At 36.0% G+C, this 7,240-nt stretch overlaps 1 protein-coding gene across 1 annotated transcript in view; it reads left to right on the top strand.

Moving 5' to 3' along the window:
- The first annotated feature begins 4,144 nt into the window (after positions 1–4,144).
- Positions 4,145–7,240, top strand: part of LOC105439122 (fibronectin-like) — a 30,370-nt gene continuing 27,274 nt past the window's right edge. The window contains exon 1 of the mRNA XM_030990374.1: positions 4,145–4,365. The gene's annotated coding sequence lies outside the window, so the exon portion shown is untranslated. The remainder of the gene's footprint in view (positions 4,366–7,240) is intronic.

The following is a 7,240-nucleotide window of genomic DNA, read 5'->3' as shown; positions in this document are numbered from 1 at the left end:
GCGACTTTTTTGAGGTTATATGGAAAAAGCTTTTCATATCCTGAATCTGTAATGTTTTTGTGATGCAGCTGCAGACAAATTTTCCACTTGTTCCAACACACAGAATAACTAAAATTTCAATTGTTCACAAATGTGTAACTCAGGAGGGACTGTTCTCTTTAGGAGACCTATAATAATGTGCTATTCATAATATATTTTGAGTAGTGCCCTAAGGGCGAAGCCACTAATGAGAAAAACAGAAATCAATGATATCATGATTTTTGTTTTGTCCATGAGGACCATGACAAACGGGAGAGCTATCCTCGACTACGTCACAATCAGCTGATCGAATTGCCAATTTGAGATTGACATAGACGTAGTGATCCCATATTTCAAACATTCTATCTATCTATCTATCTAAGTATCTTCTCCCGGTTCGGAGGTTGATTGCAACATCTCTCTATTTCACTCTTCTGCCATTCTGGTGCACTCTTGCAGTTTCAGTTCACTCCCGTTCTTGACATTCATAACTTTGTAATTATTGGTTCGATTTGTTTCAAACTTTCGCTGTTCTGTGTATCATTTTGTTTTCTGCTTTCATACAAACAAACTTATTGCAAGGATAGGATCATCCTTTAAAAGCTTGCCATAACTATCTACAACACTGCTCATGTTCTGTTTACTATACTGTAAACACTGATGACTATCTATGAATTATTCAAATTCTTTTCCATATCATGTTCTAATCATAATTGAAAGTACAAAACCTGCCCTTAGTGTCTGTATTGCAATATAATGAATATATGGTTCAGTACAAGAGAAAATATGAAAGGTAAAAATGAAAGGATGTAACTCGAAACGCCTCAGTCACAACGCCAAATCGACTCTTTACCAACCCAAAATGGACCATTTTTTTTGCCGTTCAGGGTAGTGTAATTGTTTGTCCGGTCTAATGTTTGTTGTAATAGTTTTTGTTTAAATGTATTTGTATTTTCTTTTATTCAATTATTATGTATTTTGCTGCATTATTCTAACTCTAAGATCAGTTTATTTATCCTGATATCTGATTTAAATTTTTTTTTTTAAATATCTCGATTTTCTCGCTTGCGAATATAAAGTATCAAATAAGATTTTGTTTCAGCTATAGCCAATTTTACATGGTGCGTGGAGAAAAATATTATTTTTTAATATTACAAATTTGTAGGAGTTATTATTACAGTTTCGTGAAATATTAAGAACTAATATCAGGCTCAATATTGAATAAAACGTGGCAGATTTGAAACATGGGACAGTGAATGTATTCCAAGAGAGAATGGAGGTGAGATGCCCCAGAATTATGATACAAAAAAATATTTTCAATATGTTCACTCTGAAATTGAATGGATTACTACTACTAATAATAATAGTGGCTACTTGTATAGCGCATTTTGAAAGTTGGAGAATTCAAAACAACCATAACGGATGTATTGGTATGGGTGTTTGTTGTCTCTATTACCGTTTTGTACAAAAAATCCTATATTAAATTATATCAGCTATCTGTATTTTATTATACACAATTTTCTACTACCCTGTTCGCTGTAGTAATAGTATGTAGATATATGCTTTGAACTATGAAAAATAAAATGAGTGTGACGACGAGGACGATGATTATGATGATAACAGTGACGACGTTCCATTTAATAATGATTATATTACTATTAATATTACTACTACTATTACTACTACCAATACTACTACTACTACTACTACTACTAACTACTACTACTACTACTTCTACTACTACAGTGACAATGATCCATTTAGTAATGACTCTATTACTAATAAAATTACTACTACTACCTAATACTACTACTACTACTACTTCTACTACTACTAATACTACTACTTCTACTTCTACTGCCACTACTTCCACTACTACTTCTGCTCTTACTACTACTACTACTACTATAAGAATGAGAGGAGGAATTAAGAAAGAAGAAAAAAGAAGGAAAGAAGACGAATATTGTAAAAGGAATAAGAAGAAGAAGAAGAAGAAGAAGAAGAAGAAGAGGGGAAAGAAAAGAAGAACTTAAAGGGAGAAAAGGGAAATATAAAGAGAAAAAGGAGGCTGAATGAGAAGCAAGATATAATCGTCATTAAGGAATACCAGTTGTAATTATTAAAACAAATTATACCATCCAATGCCATCGCACCCTCATGCCCCTTTTGTACCCAACATCAAATTCTGTAGAACTTAGCAGGAATTATGAATATGTCATGTATGTCCTTTCTGGGAGATTTAAACATTAGCAGTGTCGTAGTATTAAAATTATGCAAGGAAACCCGTTTACCTTCTAGACTTCACTGTCATACACATTCTTTGGTAATAACATACACAAAATGAGCTGTAACAAATACATGATTAACTGTCTACATCAATAACCCACAACTTGTAATGGCCAAAATTAAACTGATTAAATCTTTGTGCAGCACAAAACATACAAGCATTAAGTAAAAGAGTTTGAAAATCAGACTTTTACTTAGGTGACTGCAATCACTTGTGTATACACCATTTTTAGAATAAACTTTGATATAAGCCTTTTCGATATTACATTTTGTATAGGCCTATATGCTGCATGTTATGCAACATGGTGTGTGAGATAACGATGAAATTAAATCACACCTGTTTTACTATCCTATTTGCATTACAAATGCATTAATATCTTTAATATAAAGGAAGAAAGAAATAAATAATGAAGAAAGAAAGAAAGAGCAAAAAAACACCCCAAAACCCAGAGTTATCTGTGGCATCATATTACGCATATCAAGCGGTAATCCCTCTTTTACACACAAAAAAGCTATCCGAGTGGCTGCATGACTCAAGCAAAACTATATTTGGCAGCTCAGGAATATTTTACCCCTCTCTTTATAAGACAAAATATATACATAAAATGTAGGCCTTTCCCTAAAGAACAAGACATAACGAACGAACACACACACACACACACAAACAGACATGACAATCAAAGCAAGGATGTGCTCCAAGGGATCCAAAGAAATCACGAGCATGATTTGTAAGAATATTCATGATGTAAATGCACAATCCATTGTAAAGCAAATATATCGTTCCGGTCACACCCACAATTATTGAAACGCTGTTCGTGTATAGCCTTACGATTGGAATTGTGAGTCATTAGTTGAGTTGGGTGTGTTTATAATGGGGTATACTTTTGCGTAACTTAAAGGTAAAGACTAGTATTGGAAATGCCCCAATTTCAAAAAACTGAAATAGAAGCTCTTATTACCAATCATGTGAAAGAATATGTTTTGAATAATACATGATGATAAAATTTTTGCCGGGAAACCGCCTACTAATTAATATATTTGGTAAATTAGTTTATCTATTGGTATGTGAGAGATAAAAACGCACGTGTCGCGCACGTCTGCGTAGTCCCATATACATCTTTCTGTGTACAGTGCTTAACTTTTTGAAGACTGCATATGGGCCAAATTTCTTATCATTTTGATGATTCCAGAACCTTGCAATACATCTATGCTAGATGATCAACCTTTTCTGATCGATTTCACAACGTCACAAGTTCTTTCACAATACAATCGCATGACCATAACGGCCTTTATCTTTAAATTTGCCGTACAGAAACTTGTTATCTCGGGGCTTATTTTTTTAAACAAAGTTATAGCTGCACGGTTAGGGCTTTTCGTTACGATTTGGTTGAATAGGGTCAGCATAAACTTGTGGTTTAGGGTTAAAGTAAGGAGATTGGTAAGTGTTATGAAAATTAGGATCATGAATATACAAATTGTGTCAAAAGATGTAATACATATATATTTTGAATACAGAATCATGCAATTGCAGTCATTAATGGTAGTTGGTAGCATTATAACGAGTAAGCTTGCTTGCTTTTTAACGTCGTTTTCAATGATCAGCATTGCTGGCAGCCTGGGGGGGGGGGGACGTGAGTTCCTTATCCATATATATAGTAGCATCAACCAAACCAGAAAACAGGATATCTTGTTTTGTAGATTTTTGAAAACGCAGAAACATACACTAAAACGTCTGATCTTATTCTCTTTTCCGTATTTGATTTATGAATAACTTTTTTTGTTGTTAGATCAATTCTGAGATTTCCTGTAGCAGCTATATAATTATGGGGACATTGAACTGATATTTCAGACATTGACAATATTCGGGGGCTGCATGTATGCCCTCAACGTCGATTGCGAATAGGACATTTCATTTGCAGACGACAAAACACTAGATGAAACGTGCGATCGCGATCGGCAAATAATGATCTATTACATCCATGGACATAGTAGGTACATGACCCATCTCAGCTCAAGCAATCGAAGCAAATGAATAGAGCATCGTAACAACGTTTCACTTTGGTATGTCTTCCTTATCTTCTATTATAATTGGCTAAGTTTTATTTAAATGATGTGAATGATCTAACAATTACGGTGCACTCCATGATACGGTTTATTGAGTCAAAGCATCCACCTGTAGTTATAATATTCTTCATCGGGCCGTGAACGCTCTCTCTACCCTACTCCGCTCCCAGTGGACACCGCCTGCCTGCACCCCTTTGGCTGCGCGCCCCTCTCGATATGACAGGCCAGCTGTCTTGTTTATGTGTGTGGAGGACACGGGCAAGACGGCTAGCGGATGCTCTGTGCGCTGGTGGATATTTTGAATAATGCCACGAGTTTGTTAATAGTCGTTTTAGGAATTACAAATGGATCTCAATTCTATTCATTTTTCTCTCCAGAACCACTGGTGTATTTAAATTCAATACACTTGTCTTGCCTGTATGCTAATGGACTCGCTCCAAAAACTGAAAAGTTTGATTTGCATACATTGGTTGTTGCTATGTCAGACAAGCTTTTTTGTCTAGAAAAAATATTGCTGAAGAAGTGTGTATTTATTAAAAAAAAAAAAATCTATTTGCTCTGTGCATGCAAATATTTTCCCCACACATAATAATTACTCTAGACCCTACTAAGGTAAATTTGTTATAAACTTGAATTGAATAATTCCTTAACAATTCTTGTCTCTCTCTTTATGTGGCGCGTGTGGTGACTGATTTATTTAAAAAATAGTTGGCAAGGTTAAAGTATAAATTGCTAAGTCTCTTTTGGGTCTGGACTCAATACTTTATAGATCCACTTAATCCAATATATATAAATATATTAGACCTAGGTGGGGACAGGGTCAGGGTTGGTGGGAGGGCCGGGGAGGGGTCGGGCGGTGCTAGACCGAAAGCTTCAGTCTCTCTAATCGTCGGTTGTTCCACTGAGACTACGTCTTGCTCCACTAGACCTCCGATTATAGAGACTGAAGTATGGCCTATCGGGACTGTGAGGATAGAGTGACCGAATAGAGATGAACGAAATGCTCCGAGGTTTTTCACTTTTTTTACGTTTTCATCATATCTAATTTTTCTGCAATACTACAGCCCCGGTTATCTATACAATAACAAAAACTTAAATATATACTTTGACTCACAATAGCCTGCTTATTCAGCTCCAAAATAGATTTTTTGCATTCAAAAAAGACTTTTCGTCAGTGGGATTGCCAGTCAGCCATCTTGAATTGAGTATAATGAATATTCATTATAAAGTTTGTGAAAGGTCGATAGACTCCACCCCCAATGACCTATCACAGATATACGTGCAAGCGTGCGTAAGTGAGCCCATAGAGATCCTGTAAGATAATAAAGACCCCCTGATCGATGTGTTCGTTAATAATACAGCCAGTCTGTTGACCCGGAAATATATCTTGCGGGTCATAGATCACAGTTCAAGTACGGCGAAAGGTACAGCTTGCCGAAAATGGGACAATTCGTATAAGTAAGTCCATTAATTTTATATTTGGAGAAGAGGTCATTTAAAAATATGTAGTGTAAATAGGAGGACACTACTTAAACCTATTTTACATCTGATTTAGAAATCAGAAAATAAGATCTAAATAAAAAAAAATTGGGGAGAAAATGTTGTGGACGAAAAGATGTACATCGCTGGCTCTAGCTACCCCCACGGTACGAGATCTCTGTTACCGTCTGTATATGGGGAATGTCAACAAATGTCAGTTTTATTAAAGAAATGACCCATATCAGATGGTTATTTCTGTCTAAGGCGGTGCATGGGGATAGGATCTTTACTAGGGCACTGAACTGTATACTAGACTTCATATATGATTTGTTAGGCATTAGACACCCTGATAATTATTACCATTAGTTTAATAAAAGCAAAAAAATGAGATAATGAGAAAATCCAATTGGAAATAGATTTTTTAAAGTTGACATTTAGTTAAACACAAATCAGCAACATTTTGAGGTATCATGCAAGCTCCTCCCCAATTGCGCTGTGTACAGAAATTTCTTAAACCTTCATTTTCTTTGTTATTTATGGAGGAATAGATTTGTTTCATACAGGGGTTGTTTAAAAACATTTTGCAGTATAATATTTAGGGTGAGTGTAAGATTGAACATTTTCTTGAGGGAAATTATAGATTTTTTATATTTTTTAGTGCAGCTAGGGCAAATGGGAGGGATGCTTGAACAGAGTTGCCAATTTGTGTTTGATCGATTGTACCTTCAAAAATTCATAATATTTTTCATTTTTAATTGAATTTCGCTCAAGCTTTCACTGGCCTGCTTTTTTTTCATTAATGTCAGGGTGGACATCCCCTCAAAGGCATAGTGTATTATATGGAAGCCCTAACAAATTGCTCTTCAAAATGATCATGAAGTGCCTCAAAAAAGTTTAAAAAAGTAAAAATCTTTGGCGCAAGTGAGATCTGGCAGTCTTGTAAAGATTGTCTGATATTCAGTGATGCATGCAGAAATTCAAATGAAAACGGTACCTAAATGTACTGGGAGGATAATTATAGCAAGATATATCATGAAACCCATGATTAAAATATTCATACTTCAAACAATACAACTTTTAAAAAGTTGGACATTTTTTCTGACTCACTCTGTACCTGACCGGCCGGGCCCTGGCAGGGCACCTTCCAGGAGTCATCGGTACACCTGCTCATTGGACGGAGCCCGTAAGGTTACCGGCCGGCACTTGGCCGGCAACCTGCCGGCACCCTTACGGGCGCCTTGAATTTCACTCGACCAATTTTCTCCGGGCTTCTCCCGGGCGCCGCAGAATATGTGACCACACATGCCATAGAAATGAAAATGTACGGTCTCTAAATCCACGGCAAGCTGCCGGGTAGGGAAAATCGTACAGGGCCCGGTTTATATGTGACCTA

The sequence above is a fragment of the Strongylocentrotus purpuratus genome, unplaced genomic scaffold (assembly GCF_000002235.5).
Source record: "Strongylocentrotus purpuratus isolate Spur 01 unplaced genomic scaffold, Spur_5.0 spur5_contig_844, whole genome shotgun sequence".
In the NCBI taxonomy this organism is placed as follows: Eukaryota; Metazoa; Echinodermata; class Echinoidea; order Camarodonta; family Strongylocentrotidae; genus Strongylocentrotus; species Strongylocentrotus purpuratus.
Note: the sequence above shows the minus strand (reverse complement) of the source record. Positions and strands in the feature narration are given on the sequence as shown.